Here is a 23,650-nt window from a genome sequence, read left to right as displayed (position 1 = left end):
GTATAAGGCACTTATGAAGCACTTACTATGCAAAGCACTGTGTTGCTGAGTGCTGGGAAGACAAATAGAAGAGTGATTTAGCCCCTTCTCTCAAACAACTCCCATTCCAATGGGGGAGACAAGGCTTTAGCTGCAAGTCAGATGGAAAAGTCCCGTGGTCCTTAGGGCACAACAGCAAAACAGACAGTAATGCCTCTTCTTTCATGTCATTTCAGTAATAAGAATATCATTTTCTGATGATGAACCATTTGAAAATGCCAAAGACTTTGATGGGAAGAACTTTCTTTTCTGGATTTGGCATTCAAAGTCCTTCATAACATAGCTTCACATATCCCTTCCCCACCTTTCTAATTTTCTTACCATTTACTCCCTGTCTCCTATTGCCACTGGTCCCCTTGCTATTCCACAAATAAGACATTCCAGCTCTAGATCGTGGGCATTTTCTCTGACTCTCCTCCATGCCTGGAATGTGCTCCCTCCCTCCTCAGCTCTACCTATTGACTTTCTAGACTTCCTTCAAGTCCCATTGCCTACAGGAAGGCTTTCCCATCCCTCTTAATCCCAGTGTCTTTGGTCTATTAATTATTTCCTATTTACCCTGCACATAGATGGCTTGTATATGTTTGTTTTCTTCTTGTCTCCCCCATTAGATTGTGAGTTCCTTGGGGACAGGGCACGGACTGTCTTTTGCCTCTTTCTTACCTCTCTATTCCTCAGCACAGTGCCCAGGACACAGCGAGCACTTAAATACTTATTGACTGTCTGGGTCTTCAGTAGCTGTAGCTAAGCACCTTCAGGAACAGTTACCAGGCTGCATATTCATGAGCACTGCTTCCCAGGATGATGGCTGAGGGCACTGGTCTGAAAGCAGTGCCTTTGACCCAGCGCCCTCAGGATCTGAAGGACGATAGAGATGAAGGTACTGGTGGTGGGTTGATTTGTCTGCTGCGATGTGAGTTTATGTGATTTACCCAGTCACAGAGATAGTCAGCATCAGAAGTGGGATAGGAACTCAGATCCTTTGACTCCAGACTTTGACTCTTTCTACTTTTCCACACTTTCTTTGGTCCCAGGTGTAGATATGCACACACACCAACTCTCGAGGACCTTACTTACACTCTAATTGGGGAGGTAGGGAGAATGGGGAAGACATACACCAATAACTATAATATAAATGATACAAAGAATGAGATAAGTCAAAGGAGGAAACTAAGCCAGAGTACTGGCAAACTTTAAGGAAAGAACCCCTTTCATCTGACCATTAGAAAAGGTTTCAAAGAAGAGCTGGTGCCTGAGTTGAAGCTTCAAGAAAAGAAGTGAGGGATTTCAAGGATCAAGGAAGAAAAAGATCTGCTTGATTCACCATTCTACTAACATTTTGCTAAGTAACTTTTGGCAAGTTACTTTCAGGGATATCACTTTGCTCATCTGTAAAATATAACCATTAGACTGAAACTCTCTTTCTCAGACTCTAACAGTCAGAGTCTAAAAATGAAGTAGAGATAGAAAGAGCAAAGATTAGGAAAAGAAAAGAAGGCAGGATCAGAAGAGGTGATAGAGTCTAACTAGGACATAGGGTAGCTGAGGGGAAAAAAGGTAAGATGAGGTTGGAAAGGTGAACTGAGTTCATAATACAGAAGATTGGAAATTGCATGGTTAGGAATCCATACTTTATAAATTATAATTGACAGATTGAGGGGGGACATAAATAGAGTGGGGAAATGTAGATGATATAAAATCAAAAGTTTCTAATAATTTTTTTCAAAAGAATAGTTATAATTAATACACTATTATATATAATCTTCACAACAGCCAAATGGTGGATATATAGATATTGTCATACCCATTTTACAGATAGCGAATCTGAATCTCAGTGACTAAAAATGACTGAGGCAGAATTCAAGCCCAAGTCTCAGCTGATAACTAATCCATAGTTCTTTCTTATACACTTCACTGCCTTCAAGAAAAATGCAGTTGCTAAAAGTTTTTCAGTAGACGAATGAACCAATACTTGTGGTGCCTCAGAAAGATTACTTTGGCAATATCGCAAGGATTAAAGGAGAGACTGGAGACAGGAAGAGGAGTTAGGAGCCTATTGCAAGAGGCGATGTCATTGGATTGAATTTGGGTGGTGGCAGTGGGAGTTGGGAGAAGAGGGCAGATTCAAGACAAACAGCAGAGGTAGAATGGCCAAGACTTGGCAACTGGTTGGACGTGGGTGGGGTGGAGGGGTAGCAAGCAGAGGAAGTGCTATGATCCACCAATTTGGCCTGGTTGAGCTCTGGACAGCTTGTGCTGTGCTTTAAACAGCTGTTGACCTCTGAACTCCCTGAGGAGGACACACTGTACGAATCCAGCTTTTCTAAATACAACCTCAGTTTTGGTGCTATGCTTTCTGCCCTCAGAGTTTGAAGCATGACCAAGAAGTCTCCACAAAAAGATTTGGGACAAATTTGGGGGTTCTAGCTGCTTATTTTGTCCTATAAGGAAGCATGTTGTGATGGAGAACCTAAATGAAAGCCTTAATAGGGTTCTAGATCAATCTAGATCAAAATATTTTGGCCACAGGCTCTTTAGGGACTAAAGATGCATTGGTAAGATCCATAAATATTGAGATTTGTGACCAAAGCTACAAGTTACCAGACCAGAGAGATAACAACTCTGTTCATTGTTGGGCAACTAATACGTGTTTGTTGAATTGCTAACTGGGTGAATTGAGGGAAACAAATTGTGTAGTGAAAAGAAAACTAGATTTGCAATCAGAGTACCTAGGTTCAATTCTCTGCTCTGCTCTTTACTACTAGGACCATGCCAAATCTCTTCAGTCTGTCTCAATTTCCCCATCTATAAAATGGATAGATAGGACAAGGTTATTTCTAAGATTCCTTTCAGCTTTAAATAACAGGTGTTTGTGAAAGGCAACCACAGCATAAGAAGGTCAGGACTACATGGTTTTTGCAAAAAGTTCATGAATCTGAAATCAGAAGGCTTGAAACCCAAACCAGCTGTGTGGACATAAACAAGACCTTTAACCTCTCTGAATCTTAGTTTACTCTCCTATAAAATGGACTCAACCCTATTAGCTCTGTCTACCTCACTGGGTGAGACCAAGAAGAGTTTTATAAATGACATTAAAATGTGAATTGTTATGCTTCTTCAGAGTGTCTCTTATAGTTCTTTCTAGGAGGAGAGTGTCATGACCTCATGTGGGAAAGCAGAGAGAAGACAGAATGTCAAGGTGAGGAGCAAGGAGAGGTGACTCTCAGCATGGACAGACAGAATAATTAAGTAAAGCCACTTGAACTTCTTGGGCTATACACTGACTCCTAGAAATGCTGTGGCAGGAGAAAGAGCCAAGGCTAAGGAATCAAGACTAACTCTAAAACTTTATGTCCTATGTTCTAAGGTTTCTTCTCATGATTATATTCTATGTTCTAAGATCCTTCTTAGTTCTTACATTCTATGGTTAAAAATCCTACTCTGGTCAAGAATCCCTTTTTGCTAATTTGGGAGGAGGAAACCCTTCTAGATGACCACTAGCATGGAAATTCTCTTACATAAACCCTAGGCATAATATGTGGGATGCCATCTATACCTAGAGGGTTTTCAGGAGACACAATTTCAGAAATGCTGGTCAGGACCAGGGTCAGGACAAAGCTCATTCTTTTGATGAGAAATATTTGTGGATTTCACTCAGAAACTGCCACCTCCATTTGATAGAAATGATGTCACGTTTGTTATATCCCCATTCCCAGTGCAGTTTGAGTCTCCTAGCATGCTGCTGCCCCACATCGATAGACTTTAGAGACAGAAACACAACTTTCAGGTCTAGGGAGCCTTAAAAATATTTGACCAAGGAAAGTTCATGATCCACAGTAACCTCAATGTTCCTGACAAAACCCACTGTCCAAAACTATGTGCCAACCAAACAGGAGCCCGGAAACCACAGGGTTTTATACCAAATGACAGCTATTCCATGTTGGCTGATCCAAGGCTCAGACAATTCCAAGAAACAAGCTTGAAATTTAGTCAGGCAACAGACAACAAACAAACAGTCCTGCCAGGTTTGACAAAAGAGATAAGGAAGGTTGGGTTCTATTTGTGCAGCAGTGGTGGTTCAATAAGAGTAGGCTTAAAACTGTCAGTGGCTGCAAATCAATGTGGAAATGACAAAGAGAGCCATGGAGGGAAACCCCCTAGAAAGACTGAACTGGACCCTAAAGGATCAGAGAGAGGAAGAAGCTGGAAGTAATGCAAAGAGTCCCAAAGTGAGAAGATTCCAGTTTTAAGTCCTGGTTCTGATCCACATCTGCCTTAGGCCTTGGATAATCCCTTAAGTGCTAAAGGTCAGTGTCCTCACATTTTAAATAAAGGAATTGGTATAGATATTGTCCTGTTAGAACATCTTTTTGGGAAGAGCCCCAGGCCTGGCTAGAGCCAGGAAGACCAGAGTTCAAATCTAGTCTCAGACACTTAGTAGCTATATGATCCTAGGAAAGTCATTAAACCCTCAGTTTGTCTTAGTTTCCTCATCTGTAAAATTATCTGGAGAAGGAAATGACAAAACATTCCAGTGTCTTTGCCAAAAAAAATTATTAAGGGTTCATGTACAGTTAGACGTGCCTGAAAGTGACTGAACAACTGAATCTTCTGGATCTGAAAGTTTGAAATCTTATGATCTCATAAAGAATCTCAGATGTAGAATCAGAGGGGCCTTTGAGGTCATGTAGTCAAATCCCCTCATTTTTCTTGTAAGAAAACTTGCCCAAAGTCTGAGAAGGGGCAGTAAACAGTAATTTTTTTTAAAAGGGATTTAAATGGCACTTTAAGATTTGCAAAGTACTTTACAATTATATGGTTTTATCCCTGTAGTAACTCTGGTGCAATTGTTATTCCCATTTTATAGAAGATGAAACTGAGAAAGACAAAGGCTAAGTTACTTATCAAAGGTCAGCCAACTAGTAAGTATCCGAGGAAGATTTGAACTCAGATTTTCCTTACTCCAGAACCAGTGTGCCACCTAGCTGCCTCAAACAATGAAGTAAGATTTAAACTCAGGTCTGCTGACTACAAAACCAGCATTCTTTCCAAAGAGTCTCTCCATTGCTGCACACAATTAATGATACTAGCTCTTCATGAGACTTTCCAAGGAATGCACATTAAACCCTGGAGGAAAAATGATAAAAAAAAAAACTTGAGCATTTATTCTTATGGTTCTGGGCTCTCTATGCTCTGTTCAATTAGTACAGGACCACTAGTTATATTCCTAATAGACATCCGCAGATTCCTGACCATCTGAGTTCAGGATGGCTACTGAATCCTCTGAATACCCAGTCTCTATAATTTTAATTGGTTCCTCACATATCAAGGACCAGTTCCAGATTTATTTCTCTGCCTACCCATTTGCCTCCTAATCAACTTGAATTTCAAGTCAGAAACCATTCCCTTGAAGACATAATTTTTTCACCCCAAGTGAAAAGCTGTTCTCCTTAGAGCCCTGCTCTCCTGATTGTTGGAGATATCAGTTAGCATCACTTTACAATGCTTCCATTTCATTGACCATGTTATTGCTCCTGGAAAGGTGCATCTATTCCTCTATTTCTCCACTCACTTACTATTCAGGTAACTTCCCAAATCAAAATGTCCCTCTCTAGCCTCCACACCCTGACGTGAATTGTCATAACATACGTTTTGGGAGGATAAAAACTATTTTGATTTTGCATTTGTGTCTATGACACTTAACATAGGGAGGGAGGGAGGGAGGAAGGGAGGAAGGGAGGAAGGGAGGGAGGAAGGAAGGAAGGAAGGAAGGAAGGAAGGAAGGAAGGAAGGAAGGAAGGAAGGAAGGAAGGAAGGAAGGAAGGGAAGAAGGAAGGGAGGAAGGAGAGGGAGGAAGGGAGGGAGGAAGGGAGGAAGGAAGGGAGGGAGAAGAGGGAGGGAGGGAGGAAGGAGAGGGAGGAAGGAGAGGGAGGGAAGTAGGGAGGGAGGGTCATTTTAACACCACAATAGCCCTGGGAAGTAACTGCTAAAAACATTTATTTAATGTTTTTTCATTGGTTCATTTGCCACTTATATTTTTTCTCATTTTATTGATCATTATTCAGAGTATATTGCTTTATATGTCTTTTTCCTCAATTACTTTCTAAGCTCCTAAAAAACAGGAACTGTTTTTCAAACTTCCCATTCCCTCTCCCCAGCCCCCAGAGACCCCTGCCACGGGCTTTCTGTATGAAAAGGATCTGATGATAAATCTATTGATTTGTTCATTTACCAACTAATAACTAACAAGAGTTTACATTTCTTCAGTGATTTAAAACTTACAAAGCCATTTCTGGAATCAGCTAGGTGTCTCAGCCAATAGAGAGCTAGATCTAGAGATAGGAGGTCCTAGGTTCAAACCTGGTTTATATTTCCTAGCTGTGTGACTCTGGGCAAGTAACTTAATCCCAGTTGCCTAGCTCTTACAGTTCTTCTGCCTTGGAAGTGCTACTCAGTATTAATTCTAAGACAAAAGGTAAAGGTCTTAAAAAATAAGCCATTTCCAACAACTCTGGTATACCCTGGCAGTCATGCATATTTTACATCTCATTTTACAAATATATAAACAGACTCAGATGAAATATCTTGGCTTGCTTGTACAGTCAGTGGGTGTTGAAGTTAATATTCAATCATCCACCTCCAAGATCAGAATTCTTTTTCTAGTTAGCCATGCTATCTCTCACTTAGGGACATCAGGTTTGGAACCAGATGGCACCTTTGAGTCAAAAGCTCATCAGCAGCTCATAGTTTTATAGTTGGAAGGGACCTTAGACATCATCAACTCTAATACTCCCACTTTACAGATGAGGAAGTAAGGTCCAGAGATTTACTCATGGCCACAAAACTAACAAGTGTCAGAGGCCAGATATGAACTCAGGTCTTCCTGACACCAGGAGACCCACCATTCACTCCACTGTGTCAACCTAAACCACAAACTGGGAACCTAGTTAATGAACAGAAAATAACTTGTAGTATTATTCCTAGAAACGGGCAGCTAAAATTGAGCATGATATGATTACATCATTGAAAGCCTTGATAATCAATCAAATGAATCAAAGGAAGAGGATCATGGTCTTGTCACTGCCATGTTCTTCAGTAGAACAGAACAGAAACTGAGGGGACAACAGTTAGCAGACATTTCACAGGGTGAGCCCTGCCAGCTGCCTTGCTCACATTAGAAACTGTAATATTAGCACATAAATTATATTAGCATGCAGTGACAGACTTGTGTGACAAATGGAAGTCCCTGCCAATCTTTCCAAAGGGAAATATGTAGCTCCTAGCTCTTTGTTTCTGCTCCTCCAAAATATCATAACTCAAAGAACAACACAATTAGGAAGCTAGAAGAGGCCTTAAAGAATAATACCAAAAAAATGACAGAACTAGAAGGGGCCTCAGAATATAGAATAAAGAATGTCAAGACTGAAAGGGAAACCTCATCAAATTTTCTTGTTTTCAGAGGAAGAAACTAAGGATGAGGGAGATTAAATGGCCTGGTGAGTCATCAGGTATAAAAATTCCAGGGTCCAACTGGATCATTCAAAAGATATTTATTAACCAGCTCCATAACCCTTAGCAAGTCACTTAATCCTCATTGCCTAGACCACCCCACTCTTCTGCCTTGGAATCAATACTCTTATTGATTCTAAAATGGAAGGTAAGAGTTTAAAAAAAACATTTATTATCTTTGTTAATGAGGGTAACATGAAAAGTCCTAGATGAGACTTTTCCACAATACTTCTGCAAAGTTGTAAAAATGTAGTAGAAGGAAGAATAGAGAAAATCAAAAATACACAAGAGCTTCCATGCAGTCCTAGAATGAACAAGCAATCCACCAGAAACTTGTAGGAACTCTGAATGGAGAGAAAACTGGAAAGAAGAAAGCCAGCACCATGAATTGGGGCTAAAGCCAGCAGCAGGATCTAGGCCCTGGGCTGTCAGGGTAGCAAGGAAACAAAGTCAACCTCCATCACTTACTGTACAGAGAGGTGGGTGTGGGCAGTACAAGCTCACCTGGGGCCTTGCAAGAGGCCCAAAGCCTGAAGCCTGGCTGGTCATGCTGGAGCCAATGCAGGAAGCAAAGCCAACACCAAGTCTAGACAAACTGCTAACACCACAAGAGGAGATAGGACCAGCAAGAGACAGAGCCAGAATAGCACCCAAGCAGCCCAAGCATGAAGGAACCCCACAAGAATCCTAAAACAATGGCTCTTACCAGAGCCACCACAAAAACCAGGCTCAGAAAGGCAAACGGGAGCCCCAGTATTTTGTGTCTTTCAAGAGATACATGAACATCACAACCAAGGATGACTGTCTCAGTCCTGGTAGGGAATGGAGAATAGTGAACTTTGAAGCAAACATGATGAAAGGACCCATAGCTAAGGAGAATACTTGAAATACAAACACAGGAATCAAGAGAAACCTAGAAAGGTAAACACTACTGAGTGATTAAAATGGTTAATTTATGAGGAAACCCTTACATTAAAATAGTGAGAGCAAAGACAAGTCCCTTCAGGACTTGACTGTCTTTTATGAGTAAAGTAAGACAAATTCAAGACTAAAGTGAGTTGGGTCTATATCATAGGATTTTAAAGAGTAAAGAAAATGGAGAAGAAAGGGAATACCATAAAGAAAACGTGAAGAAGAAGCAGAAGGAACTTATTATATAAAACAGTACAATAGAGGAAAAGGGCATCTCAAAAACCAAAGTGCAGGCTTTTCTGAACTAGGCAAAGAAAGACTAAAAACCTAAACTCAAAGATATTGATATAAAAATGTATTTAACTCAAAAGGGAAACAGAAAAAGGTTGATGAGAGGAGACAATGGGAGAGGACAGAGTTAGAGAAGAAATAAGCACAAGCACAATAAGCTTTCACCTCTGAGGCCGGATCATAAAAGAGAGATTCAAAAGAAGAAACAAAAAATATAAGAACCAATGGTCAGTATGTGGGCCACAAGAAGAGAGGAGAGTGAAGAGAGTGAGATCAGGATACTGCATTTATAGGATAGGTCAATCATATTGCTTTTCTTTTACAACTTTTCTCTTTATTTAAAAACAAGAGTGGCTGAGTTTAGAACAATTTCTTTCTACTGAAACTACACCCAAAGGCAAGTCTGTTGCTGTTATGCCTAGATCCATCCAGGTACTGAAGCCTAGAAAGCCCAGATGTACCATGATCAAATGATGCTTTTGATCTGACTTCACAGGAATTGCTTAAAGTTTGCAGCTCAAGTTGCCTATGTGATCCATGGAAACACAATGATCAATGATCCATGGAAACACAATGATCAATAACCAAATAGAGGCTAGACAAAAGAGGCCAGTACCATCAAAGACCACAACAGGTCTTCTAAAAGTACTAAGAGCCCAGAAATTCCTAATCTCAGAAGCAAGACGGCAAGATGAGTAAGAAAATTAACAAAACAAGCAAAAAAACATAAAGAATTATCAAGATGGAAGGGACATCCAAGATACAAACCCAGAAAAGGAGAATAACTTCAAAATATCTAATAGAAAAACACAACCCAGCCCACAATATCACCTAGAATTATATTCTCCTTCACAGAATTATATCACAGTTCACTTATTGAGGCTTCATTGTATCCTGTGATTTGTTTTTTTAATATATCTATTCTGTATTACAGAGTTTTTGCTATATTACAGGATTTTTACAGCACACTATTAGCTAATGGATGAAATGAAAGGCAAACAACCATGATGCTGTGTTCTGTATCCTGGGCGCTAATTAGCTCAATGACTGTAGGCTAATAAGAGTGTGGAAAAGGTTTTAAGGAGAGTGGAAAGGGTTTATAAAGCCTTAAAATATATAGATAATAAAATAAATATAACACCACTACTTCAAGGATTTTCACCTATCAATGGGGGGTCTCTGGAACATAATTCTGGTGATAGATGAGGGATCACTGTACTAGAAATTTAACTAAGAGAGTTTTGGTTTTTTGTTTCTTTTTAAATATTTTAAATGGTATTATTGATGAAATAATATCAAAAGAGAAAAGAACTGGAAAAGAAATGAGTTTTGTGGAAAGACTTGGAAGGAGAATTAATAGTTTACCACAAGGGATCTAAAACCTTACTCAACTATAAGACTGCCAGAAAGTTAGAATGGACTAACTATGAATCAATGAATACATGGAACTATAGGAAATATTAAAAACAGAGTTTAAAGATTTAATTTTTTTTAAATGCAAAGTATCTCATGTGAAAAATAACTGATCTGGAAAGCAGAACAAGGTGAAATAACTTAAAACTCATGGCTTCCTGAAATCCATGATCAAAAAACAAAAGTCTGGATATCATATTTCAAGGAATCATGAAAAAATTGACAAAACTTTTTAGAACCAGAGGGCAAAGTAAAAATATTTTTAAAATCTAGCATTCACATCCTGAAAGAATCTCAAAATAAAATCTCCCAAAAGCTACATAGCCCAAAGTTAGAGCTTTCAGGTCATTTAAAACACACACACACACACACACACACACACACACACACACATTGCAAACTGCCAGAGAGAGTAACTCCATTCAAGATTTAGCAACGTGGTACATGTTGGTGATGGAATACTATTGTGCTAAAAGGAATAATAAAGTGGAGGAATTCCATGGAGACTGGAACGACCTCCAGGAACTGATGCAGAGTGAAAGGAGCAGAACCAGGAGAACATTGTACACAGAGACTGACACATTGTGGTACAATCGAAAGTAATGGACTTTTCCAGTAATGGCTTTACAATGTCCCTGAACAACCTGCAGCGATCTACAAGGAAAAAAAAAAAACTATCCTCAAGCAGAGGACAAACTGAGGGAGTAAAAACACCGATGAAAAACAACTGCTTGACTACAGGGGCTGAGGGGAAATGACTGAGGAGAGACTCTAAATGAGCACCCTAATGCAAATACCAACAACAAGGAAATGGGTTCAGAGCAAGGACACATGTGATACCCAGACGAATTGCCTGTGGGCTAGGGAAGGGGTGTGGGGGTTGGGGGGGAGGAAAAGAAAATGATCTGTTTCCAATGAACAATGTATGAAAATGACCAAATAAAATAATGTTTTAAAAACTAAACAAAAACAACAACAACAACAACAAAAAAGATTTAGCAACTACCACAATAAATGATTGGGTAACATAGGCTATATTACAAAAGGCAAATAATATAAGCTTACAACCAAGAGTAACTTACCCAGAAAAATTGAGTATAATATCAGAGAGGGAAAAAAATAGAATTTTAGTGAAATAGAAGACTTGCAAATGTTCTTGAAAAAAAAATCAGCTAAGTAGAAACTTTGAAAAAGAAACATGGGAGTAAAGAGAAATAGAGAAATGAACACTGGAATACACTATAAAAGAATGAAGTGTTTGAATTCTAATTGGAAGTAGAGATGAGGCAAACATCAACTAAGGACCATAAATATAATCAGGGGTCATAAAATGAATCAAACAAGATGGAAGAGCTGGGAATTGTTTTTATTACCTAATAAACTAATTAGGTAATAAAATAATCACCTTGATGATATCAAAAGAAGAATGAAAGGAGAAGGGGTGGAGAAATAGAAGAGATAGCTATCTCACATAATCAGGGAGAAGAGTAAAAGTTGGTCCAAATGAAGAAAAGTTATAGGGAATAAAATAAATGCATACAACTCCTTAGAACTTCTATATACCAACCAAACTCAAAAAAAGAAGAAATAGAAAAAGAAATTATTTTTAAAATAACATGTTATGTACAAAACACTTGGGAATCTACCAACAGAAATATAGGAATTATAAGAATACAACTACAAAACACTGTTTACAGAAATAAAGAGAAACCTAAGTAATTAAAGCAATAATTATTGCTAAACATATTAATAAATATGACAAAAATGACAATATTATCTAAATTAATTCATTTATTCAACAAAATTCTAATCAAACTACAAAAATATTACCTTATTTTATTTTATTTTTTAATTTTTAAATACTTTTTATTTGATCATTTCCAAACATTATTCATTAGAGACAAAGATCATTTTCTCCCCGCCCCCCCATAGCTGACGCGTGATTCCACTGGGTTTCACATGTGTTCTTGGTTCGAACCCATTTCCATGTTGTTGGTATTTGCATTAGAGTGTTCATTTAGAGTCTCTCCTCAGTCATTTCCCCTCAGTCCCTGTAGTCAAGCAGTTGTTTTTCATCGGTGTTTTTACTCCCATAGTTTATCCTCTGCTTGTGGATAGTGTTTTTTAGATCCCTGCAAGTTGTTCAGGGACATTGCATTGACCCTAATGGAGAAGTCCATTACCTTCGATTGTACCAAAGTATATTAGTCTCTGTGTACAATGTTTTCTTGGTTCTGCTCCTTTCGCTCTGCATCACTTCCTGGAGGTTGTTCCAGTCTCCATGGAATTCCTCCACTTTATTATTCCTTTTAGCACAATAATATTCCATCACCAACATATACCAAAATTTGTTCAGCCATTCCCCAATTGAAGGGTATCCCCTCATTTTCCAATTTTTGGCCACCACAAAGAGTGCAGCTATGAATATTCTTGTACAAGTCTTTTTCCCTATTATCTCTTTGGGGTACAAACCCAGCAGTGCTATGGCTGGATCAAAGGGCAGACAGTCTTTTATCGCCCTTTGGGCATAGTTCCAAATTGCCCTCCAGAATGGTTGGATCAATTCACAACTCCACCAGCAATGAATTAATGTCCCTACTTTGCTGCATCCCCTCCAGCATTCATTACTTTCCATAGCTGTCATGTTAGCCAATCTGCTTGGTGTGAGGTGATACCTCAGAGTTGTTTTGATTTGCATCTCTCTGATTATAAGAGATGTAGAGCACTTTTTTTATGTGCTTATTAATAGTTTTGATTTCTTTGGCTGGGAACTGCCTCTTCATGTCCCTTGCCCATTTATCAATTGGAGAATGGCTTGATTTTTTTGTACAATTAATTTAGTTCTTTGTAAATTTGAGTAATTAAACCTTTGTCAGAGGTTTTTATGAAGATTGTTTCCCATTTTGTTGCTTCCCTTCTGATTTTAGTTCATTGGTTTTGTTTGTACAAAAGCTTTTTAATTTGATGTAGTCGAAATTATTTATTTTACATTTTGTGACTCTTTCTATGTCTTGCTTGGTTTTAAAGTCTTTTCCTTCCCAAAGGTCTGACAAGTATACTATTCTGTGTTTGCCTAATTTACTTATAGTTTCCTTCTTTATGTTCAAGTCATTCACCCATTTTGAATTTATCTTGGTGTAGGGTGTGAGGTGTTGATCCAAACCTAATCTCTCCCAAAAATATTACCTTATTTAAAAAAAACTAGAAAAGAATAATAATGAAGTTCATCTGAAGAAAAAAAGATTAAAACCCTCAAAGAAATTTTTTTAATGAACAAAAAAAAAGGACCTAGCAATACCAGATCTCAAACTGAACTACAAAATAGTAATCATTAAAAACAATTTGGTATTGATTTTAAAAAGGAGAAGCCAATCAACAAAGTATCCTACACAACATACAAAGGCAAATAAAATTATGCTTGATAAAGTCAAAGACCCAGCTATTAGGGTAAAGTCTCACTATTTAAAAAAATTTTCTGGAAAAACTGGATAGCAGCCTGGAAGAAATTCAGGGTATTATAATACAACATTCCATGTCATATATTATTTTATTACAATATATATAATTATATTACATAGAAAATCCAAATGAGCATATGATCTAAACATAAAAGTCACCTCATAAACAAAACCAAGTGAGAAAAAGAAATTACCTTTCACATCTATGGAATATGGAAGATTTTATGAAGAAACAAGGAAAAGGACATATTTCTAAAATTTAAATATAAAGAACTAATGCAAATTTATATGAATAAGTTATTCCCCAAGTTAATAAATATTGAAAGCACATGAATGGTGAAAAAATCCAAACAAACTATAGTAATATGAAAAAGTGCCCAAGATCATGAGTATCTGAGAAAATTGAATTAAAGCAACTCTGAGGTAATACCTCACATTTATCAGATTGACAAAACTGACAAAAAAGGGAAACTGACAAATATTGAAGGTTCCTGGGGAAAGCAGGGACTCTGAGGTACTCTTGGTAGAGTTGTGAATTGGTAATACAGTCATTCTGGAAAGCTATTAGGAACTATGTCTCCAAAATAATTGTTAAAAGTTTTACTAAACCCTTTATCCCAGAAGTATTCCTTCTACTCTAATACCCCTGAAGGCAATCAAAAAAAGAGGAAAATATTCTAAATTTACAAAAAAATATTTACAGAAGCTCTTTCTGTGGCTGCAAAGAACTGAAAAAACCAAGAGGTGCTCATCAACTGTGGAATGACTGAACAAATCATGGTACATTAATATAGGGGAATATTAATTTGCTGTCAGAAATGAAGAAAGAGATGGTTTCACAGAAACATGGGGAAATTTGGATGGATGGATGGATGGATGCAGAGTCAAATGAACAGAACCAGGAAACAAATTATAGAAAATATCATCATTATAAAAACAGACTACAGGTATCCCTCACACATCTCCGTCATTAAGACCATGGCATTGCCTCAATGTGAAAACATACCCATAAAAATTTTTGGCCCTCTCTTCATACTAGAGAAGAAGTATGAATTTTTTCCCTGTCTTTTATGGGGTGTTTACAGTCCCTTGTTATAAAATTTGGGTTAAGTATTTGGTCATAGACTATAATTCTAAACTTTTTCTGCATCATCTTCTGGACTTCTCATGTCATCTGCAGCTTCTGCAAAACTCAAAAATTCTCACTTAATTTCTTATGCAGACTGGCAATATATCAAAACCATGATAGGAAATGTCATAATACAGAAGGGATATCTGTATTTTGAAAGACTTAAGAACTCTGATCAAACCAATGATTAGTCATGATTTCTGGGGACTAATTAATCTTAATAATCATAATCAATAACATTTATATGGGGCTTACTATGCCAGGCACTGTGCTAAGTACATTACAATTTTATCTCATTTGATCCTCACAACAAAACTGGGATGGTGGTCCTATTATTATCCCCATTTTACATATGAGGAAACTGAGTCAAACAGAAGTTAATTGGCTTGCAAGGTCACATAGCTACTATCAGAGACTGGATTTTAGATAAAATCTTTCCTGGCTTCAGGCCTGGGATTCTATCCACTAAGCCAAGTTCAGGGCCAAGAGAGTACTAAAAAGCACAGAAACAAAAGATAAAAAGAACTGTGAGGAAGCCCATCCCCAGGGGCAAAATCCTCCTAGGTACAAAGCACTGTTCTGGGGCTTCTAAATCCCCCTTAAGGCTTTTACTTTTGCCTCCAAGCTGCTTTATGTCTGGCACTATCAAAAACTGTAAAACTGGATTTATTGTTAAAATATCTAAGTATGGAGAAAGCTGTTCTAATTAATAATATGAAGCCTCGAGTGGTTAATTGTTTGTGTTAGAGTCTTTTTTAAGGATTTTAGGTCGCAAAAAAAAAATCTTTGCTAATAATTGGACACTAATTCTCAAATTCCCTAACTGATTTTTAGTTTTATTATTTTGGTGGAACAAGGATTCTCTTGGCTTACGCTCAGAGTTCTAGAAGTGGCTTTCAAGGATAAGAATGCCTCCTTCCTAGTGCCCCCATTCCAGGTATATTTCCAGTGATTAGTACTTCAATTCCATTTAATGAATTAATATGAATAGCTTTTACAAAGAGATAGAAACTTAAAGTTATGACAATGTCTAAAGAACAAATATTTGCCCCCAACTCCTTGGAGGTCCCCTCTTCCTCTGTACCAGTCTAGTCTCTGGGCTATGACTAAGTCTCTTGGTCTCCGATTAATTGTTATTTCTACATAGCATTTGTTCCAAGTTCATTTCCAAAAGTGGCATTAATGCCAGGCAAATCCTGATATTCATCTCAGCTATCTGTGGGCTTGATCTCACAGGTCTCCCCCTGGTCATGATCAATGCTACACTGGCTACAAAACCTAGCCTGGATTCAACTCCTCGATCCCTAGACTTGCTGGACACCTATACCCCAAGACAGCTTGTTCTCCTAATCTTTAGAAATTCACGAAGACAAAGCCTCCAGATTAATTTACTTCAGATTTATCATAAAAAAATGTTACCCACCTCCAGAGATAGAGGTGATGGAGTGTGAATGCAGATGAAAGTATGCTTTTTTCTTGTTTGTTTGGTTTTGGTCTGTTTTCTTTCATAGCATGTTTTACATGATGGCACAGATATAACCTGTATCAAATTGCTTGCAATCCCAGGGTAGGGAGAAAGAACTTGGAACTCAACATTTTTAAAAACGAATGTTAAGATTTCTTTTACATGTAACTGAAAAAAAAGTTAAAAAATTAAAAAAAAAACATAAATTTCCTTCACCTAAAACAGCAGTGGAAAGGCAAAGTATCAAGTCCTATTTTCAAGAAGGCAGCGTATTTGCCTAGGATAGGGAAAGAATCAGAGATCTCTTGACTTATAATATTGTCTTTTTCTGAAAATATCTAGCAGGAAGAAGTTAACCAAAGAAAAGTGGAACCAAGAACGTGGGCAGAGGCCAACTAATGCCCTTTTGAATGCCTCTACAGCCAAAGAGCCTCCTAGTGATTATATGATTATTCAACATGAACCAGTTAAAGAATGTCTACACATGTTCCAAAGCCTTTCCAACATACTTCCACTATGTGTCTTTCAGAAGTTGGCTTCCCAAACAAACCCTTCTCTGTGGGTAATCAGATGCAGTCTGAGCAGGTAAAAAAGGACTTGACTTATTGGCCAGTCCTCTGTTCCATTTACTGTAAGTTTTATCCTATTTTCTCATTTCTACTTATTTATTCATTTTATAATAATAAACAATCTCATTTGCCTACCTTTTCAAAGTTTACCCAGTATTTTCTTTTTTTTTATTTTTACCTTCTGTAATCTATACTGTGTATTGATTCTAAGGCAGAAAAGCAGTAAGGGCAGGGCAATGGGGTTTAAGTGACTTGTCTAGTGTCACAGTTAGGAAGTGTCTGAAATCAGATTAGAACCCAGATCCTCCCTTCCACTGAGCCACCTAGCTTGCTCCTTACAAAGCCCTCTGATTAAAGTAGAGAGTAAACACATACAATTCCATTTTATATGTAAGGAAACTCAGGCTCAGAAGAAGCTAATAAGAGACTGAGTTGAGCCCACATCCTCTGCCTTCAAATTTACTCCTCTTTCCACTATTACAGCAAAAAAAAGTTTTATTATCCTCCCTTCTTATAGCTGTCCAACAGCTATATGATATTCTTTTGTGGGTCCATCACCTGAAAGGGAAGCTGGGGACTTCTGTGGAAGCTGTGGGGCTGTGGAAGGGTTTAAGGGTTAAGGGAGAAAGAACACGAGGAGGGAAGAAAGACACAGAGAAAAGGGGTTCAACAACATGGGATTCAGTCTTTCTTGATCCTCTGATGGTAAGGAGAGAGAGAGAGAGAGAGAGAGAGAGAGAGAGAGAGAGAGAGAGAGAGAGCCACATGTGAACCCAGTTTTTTTTGCAGAATCAAGGAATGGGGAATGGGAGGTAGTTAATGAACCTGTGACATGGTAGAGAATTTGTTAGAGGCTAAGACAAGGTAGAAGTGTCAACCCCTTGCCCAGAGATCCAATTGTCCTTTGGACTGAAGGCTTGGGGAGTGGTCAGCTTACCATAAGATTAGAGTTTCACTTTGTTACAAGGAGCAAGAAATCAATCATGTGAAATATAAATCATGAAAAATAAAAAATACCATAAGTCTGGTACATGAGCAGATTGCTCCTAAGAGTCAGCCTTTGGGTATATCTGTAACATTTACCTGACTTGTTCATGCCTGGATCCCAACAATTCTTTACAAGGTTAAAATATATATATATATATATATATATATATATATATATATTTTTTTTTTTTTCTTGTGCTGGCTTTGGTTTGCTTTCCTTATATAGATTGAGAACTTGAGACCTAGTGAGAAGTGATTTCCCCAAAATCACAGGAGTTGTAAATACTAGAGCCAAAACTTCAACTTTCAACCTCTGGCTTCAAATCATGGCGCCCTTCCACTACATCCTATAACTGTACCCTCCCTGTACCATTCATTTCCTTATCTGAAAAATGAAAGTATAGAGATAAGAAAATATCTGTGATACTTTCCAACTTGGAATTCTCTTCTGCTGTTAAAATGACTATGTATGATTCTAGGAAATCCCTGTCCAAGGACACATACCTTTTATAGAGGGGGGAAAATAGAAGAAAGCTAAGACTATGATCCAATCTGAACTCCAGGCAAAGCAGCTGCTCTATTGTTTTTAGAGGATTGATTAGTTTGTTTACTCTACATATTTCTAAACTTCTCAATTGTTACCAGTTGTTAGAAATTCCTTGGTCTTCTCGATGTGGTCAGAGAGCGTAGAGGTTGCAGAATATAGGATGATAGATGGCCAACTCTCTTTCCACAGTGGATGAAGCATAGCAATGTTGAGCTCTGTCAACAGGAGACTCAAGCAGGCAATTTAACAATGGCCATATCTTTTGTTTTCTTCTCCTTGGGTTTCCAAATGAGACACTCTCAATTATCTTCTTGCCAACCCCTTTACTTCCTTACATTTTGAAAAGTCACAAGCCACCACAAGGCGTTTTCCTCTTTCTTGTACAAATGCACTTCAAACTCTGGGGCTACCTAGCTAGCGGCAGGCTTTAATTAGTTTCAGGTTTTTTTAAGAGTCCTCAGCTCAACTTGACCACAGTTTACTCTGTGGCCTACATGACTGAATTCCACTGGCATCTCTCTTTTGAGCATCCTGCTTCAGAGTAGTATTGCCGTGGTTTCGATGGCATACATGAAAAGGTTGAAGAAATATAGGCCCCCAGCAACTGAATGGATCCAGTGATGGCCTCCCTGACACTCAAACTAGGAAATATATTTTCCCTCCCCTCTTAACCTTGCCCCCAAAAGAAACCATTTTAATAAATTATTGCTGAGTTCCAGAAAATATAGCATTTAAAAATAATTTCAAAAAGTAAATAATGGATCAACCAATTCCTATTTTTGTAAATAAATGAACCTAGGGAGTCCCAGGGATAACATCATCCCCAGCACATGCTTCTATAATGTTTTAAGGTTCAAAAAGCACTTTTCTTTTTGCAATTCTTACAATTGCCCTGTGAAGTATCACAGATTATTACAGAATTTTAGAAAAAGGGACCTTAGATAGTATCTAGTGAATGTGGTTCCCAACTTGTTTAAAGCCCCTTGATCCTATGCTTTAAGTAATTCTTCCCTTACCCCCATTCATATGGAAAACAAATTCCATAGTTTAGAATGCATGTGCACATAAGAAATAAGATTAATTTAATTGGGTACATAACATTTTTATCATCATGAAGTTGTTAAATGCTTATCAGAACACAGTCAAATAAACTAATGAGACCCTTGATTATATCTGTCAATGAACAGTCTTACTGTTTATTTATATTTGTTGAAAGAAATACCCACATAATATGTTCAGCCTCCAATTTTTTTTCTTGTTTTGTATTTGCTTGAGAACAAGACTGAGAATTCTGATTCTCCAGGATAAGTTGACATAAACAGAATTAAAACCTGATGAGCACATTTAGGAAGATGGGGTATACTTCTCCAAGAGTCTACCAAGAAGTTTGTAACTTCATTAATTGGAAATCAAATTGAAGTTTCTGGTTATCTTATATCTCACTAAGTCATCATCACTCCTTTTTGCCTAGTTTATTATTAACAGGATTTTATATCCAACTTCATTCATTTTGTTTGGTCAATAGAAATTCTTCCTTTGATTGCCTTTGGACTGGTTGGAGGGGGCATCCATATCATTTAGAATTTTTTTCTCATTCTTTTGGTATCTTCTTCCTAAAATCTCTTGCAAAATGTTCCTTCCATATTATGCTGTCTCCAGCAAAGAAGTCCTGCATGTGTCTGTCTTTAATTTGGAGCAGCCATTCTTCCTGACTTCATCTTCTTAATTGTCATTTCCATGTTATCAATCAATGAATAGTTAATGTTTCCTTGTACCATAATCAGGCTCTATGTACCAAGCACTGTGCTAAACATAGTGATACAAAAAACACAGGAATACAAAAAAAAAAAAAGTAAAAATGTTGTTCTGTCTTTAAGAAGTTCACATTCCTCACAACATGTAAAGGAATAGGCATGTACAAAACACATGCAGAGCACATGAGTGATCATCTCTGAAGGGATGGCTCTAACAGCTTGGATAGGGGTTAGGGGAAGTACCCTGGGACAGACCAAGAAAGATTTCCTGCAAAAGAAAGCATTGCTGAAAAAGGAACAATGAACAGTATAGAAAATGTGACAAACTCGTTAAATTTTCCATCCATCACCTATCAGTTTTGTGTATGAATACTCTTGGATTTATGTGGTTCAGTTGGGTCTCACACCAAAATTTCTGTTGACTTGTTTTGCTTGCACTGATTTTTCACTGTTTTGTGAGGCAATATTGTTCTCAATCTTCCATCCTCCTCCTCTGTAGTGTTTTATAAACAAACTTGTGTTCTAAACTGCTGTAGCCCTGGGCTGGCATGTCTCCCTGTGTGGGAAAGAGATCCAGGGCTCTCTGGCTAAGATGGTTTCTGGGCTCTTTTGGTTTCCGTATGTCAGTGACTATTTTGCATTGCTTAAATTTTTACAGGAAATGGTAATGATGAAGCACAATACCTTTGATTGGGGAAGGGGTGTTGTTTGATCTTTGTGGTTTCTTATTTATTTGGTTTTTTTCCATTTTTCTTTTTAGCCTCTTTGGACCTCCATTTCCTCATCTATAAAGAGAGAAGATTGGGCCAGATGATATCTAATGACCCTTCCAGCTCTAAATCCTTGATCTTGATGAAGTGGGAAGAGCATCAGCCTCTGGAATCAGACTATCTGAGTTCATACCCCACTTCTGACACTACCTGTGCGACTTCGTGTGACCTTCCTCTGTCCCAGTTTACATATGCATAAAATAAGGGATTAAAATTCATGGCCTTCTAAGACCCTTTGAATGCCACCTTTGTTGTTATGTCATCCTTTAGTTGTTCAATTGTATCCAATTCCTCATGACCCCATTTGGAGTTTTCTAGACAAAAACATTAGAGTGGCTTCTCCTATGGATTAGACAAATAGGTTTAAAATGCTCAGAATCACACAGCTAGTAAATGGCTGAGGCTGGATTTGAATTCAGTTCTTTCTGACTCCAGGGCCAGAGATCAATTCCACTAAGCCACTAAGCTGCGAAATTTTAAAATTGAATTTTGGGCTTAAGTTCATTTTATATATATTTGCTCATTTGAGCCTCACAATACCCTTGTAGAGTGATAATGGAAGGAGACTTGTCCTCATCTTAGAGAGGAAAACAACCAAGATCCAGGTGACATGACTTGCCTTTAATCAAACAGCTGATCATGGTCAGAGGTAGGATTTTAAACCAGTTTTTTCTGGGCTCCATGTCTAGCATTCTCTCTACTATAATGAGATAGGGATAGCAAGTAAATAGAGGATCTGCTATGCTGAAGCATGTCCCCTTACTCTAAGCCAAAGGTTCTTTCCATTAAGCCATGTTGACATTCTCAATAAAAGGTCCTTTGGGTCTTGCTCTGAAATACAAACTGCCCTGACAAGAACTATCTCAGAGGATGAATTGAGAAACTGAAGTTCATAGTATAGCATTTTACTTCTAGACAGATCCCGGAGATTTTCCGGTTCAAGCCTCTCATTCTTGCCTGCCGTAGGGCTAAAAGTCATGGCGTTTAGGTAAGAAAACATTTTGAAATATCTGATCACTCAAAAAGTGAAACTCTTGCCTAAATATATTGTCATACTTCATGTAACCTACTTGAGAAATAAGTATATCATATTATTGGATTGTAAAGTCCTTCTGGGGAGAGGCTATTTCATTTTTTTATCATTGTAACAAGAAGACCAAATCAATTGATACTTAAAGAAATTAATTTAAAGTATTTACTGGAAGTTCAAATACTGAAATTGAAGTTTAAATACTTCAGCCACAGAGTGAGAAGACAGGACGTATTGGAAAAGACCCTGAATTAGGGAAAGATTTAAGGCAAAAGGAGAAGGGGGACAGCAGATGATGAGATGGATAGAAGAGTGTCATGGAAACAAACATGAATCTGGACAGACTTTGAGGAAAAAATGGAGGATAGAAGGACCTGGCTTGCCATAATCCATAGAATCAGGAAGAATCAGACACAAATCATCAATAACAACAGTGGCAAAATTCCTTAGAGTTCACCACATGGAGGTGCTTAAAAACATCCTCACTTAATTGAATTGATCATCCTTAATCCTGCCAGGTATGATGGAAAGAAGACTAGATTTGTAGTCAAAGAAATGGATTCTGATCCTGCTCGTGTTACTGTTGTGTGCAGCTGGGCAAAGTCATTTTATTTGCAGGGTCTCTATGTCCTCATCTGTAGCAATCAATCAATCAATGAAAAAGAATTAATTGAGGATATGTTAGATGCCAGGCATAGTACTAGGTGTTGAGGATACAAAGACTAAAACAAAACAGTGCCTGTACTCACAGCACTTCCATTCTATCAGGATAGAAATGGTATGAATTCTTCTAAGCATAAGGATAATATTGGACCAGGTGATCTCTGAGGTCCCTTACACCTCTGAGCTCCATGATTCTATGATCCAATTTTTCTGTTTAAATATTAAGGAGAATGTTATCAGTTTAAGTCATGCAACAACAATTTCTCTCTTCATTGGGTCCCAAGCTCAAGATGTTGCTGAAAAAAAAATAGCTTTTTCCTGCTGATCCGCTGATTTTAAAAGAGAGACAAGTGTGAGCAAACAAAAGCTGTTGCCTCGAAAACTGGGACCAAAAAATCTAGAAAAATGCCAGATATGTTTGCTGCTAAATAAACTCATTTACTTATTATTTTAACTCATTCACTTTCAGAAAGTCGACCTGTTACAAGGCTGGCTAATTAGGTTCCCATTTACATAGAGTATTTGCTGGACAGAATATGGAAGAGAAGTCAGTGCTTAATGGACCTATAGTGCCATGTTGGTCTATGTTTCTTCTAGAGTACAGATTGTCCCCTGGGCTTATAAATTAATGCCCCCTATAATTTTGGTACAGTGCTTTAGAGTACACAAAAGTCTTCCACATCCTTATTCTCACATGATTCTCACAATAACCTTAGTAGAGTGTGGGGCACATTATCTCCATTTCACAAATGAGAAAGCTGAGGCTTAGAGTTGGGAAGTGGTTGGGCTAGTTTTGAACTTTATCTAGTAGTGACAAGGCATTTACAAAAAATAACAATAGTACAAGTTAAATAATATGTTTGTATGTGTGTATAGGGAAGATTAGATAAAAAGAGATGAGATATTAGGAAGGAAAATATCATTGGAAAATGAGGTAGGAAGCAGGTAGAGATACAGAAAAGGTGTCATGAATCAGGCAAAAAGATTTAGGCCTGGAAGAGACCTAATTATTAAGTAAGATCATAAAACCTACAGTTAGAAAGAAATATAGAGGCCCTTTCATTTAGCAAAATAAAGGTAAAGGGGGGCAGCTGAGTGGCCCCAATCAGTGGAT

General features: G+C 37.8%; 1 long non-coding RNA gene across 1 annotated transcript; it reads left to right on the top strand.

Moving 5' to 3' along the window:
* The first annotated feature begins 4,150 nt into the window (after positions 1-4,150).
* Positions 4,151-21,272, top strand: LOC103103324 (uncharacterized). Its single transcript, XR_457645.3, has 3 exons — positions 4,151-4,346; positions 16,559-16,801; positions 20,834-21,272. It is a non-coding gene; the product is annotated as an uncharacterized LOC103103324 (long non-coding RNA).
* Positions 21,273-23,650: the final 2,378 nt, after the last annotated feature.

This window comes from Monodelphis domestica, chromosome 1 (genome assembly GCF_027887165.1).
Source record: "Monodelphis domestica isolate mMonDom1 chromosome 1, mMonDom1.pri, whole genome shotgun sequence".
In the NCBI taxonomy this organism is placed as follows: Eukaryota; Metazoa; Chordata; class Mammalia; order Didelphimorphia; family Didelphidae; genus Monodelphis; species Monodelphis domestica.
Note: the sequence above shows the minus strand (reverse complement) of the source record. Positions and strands in the feature narration are given on the sequence as shown.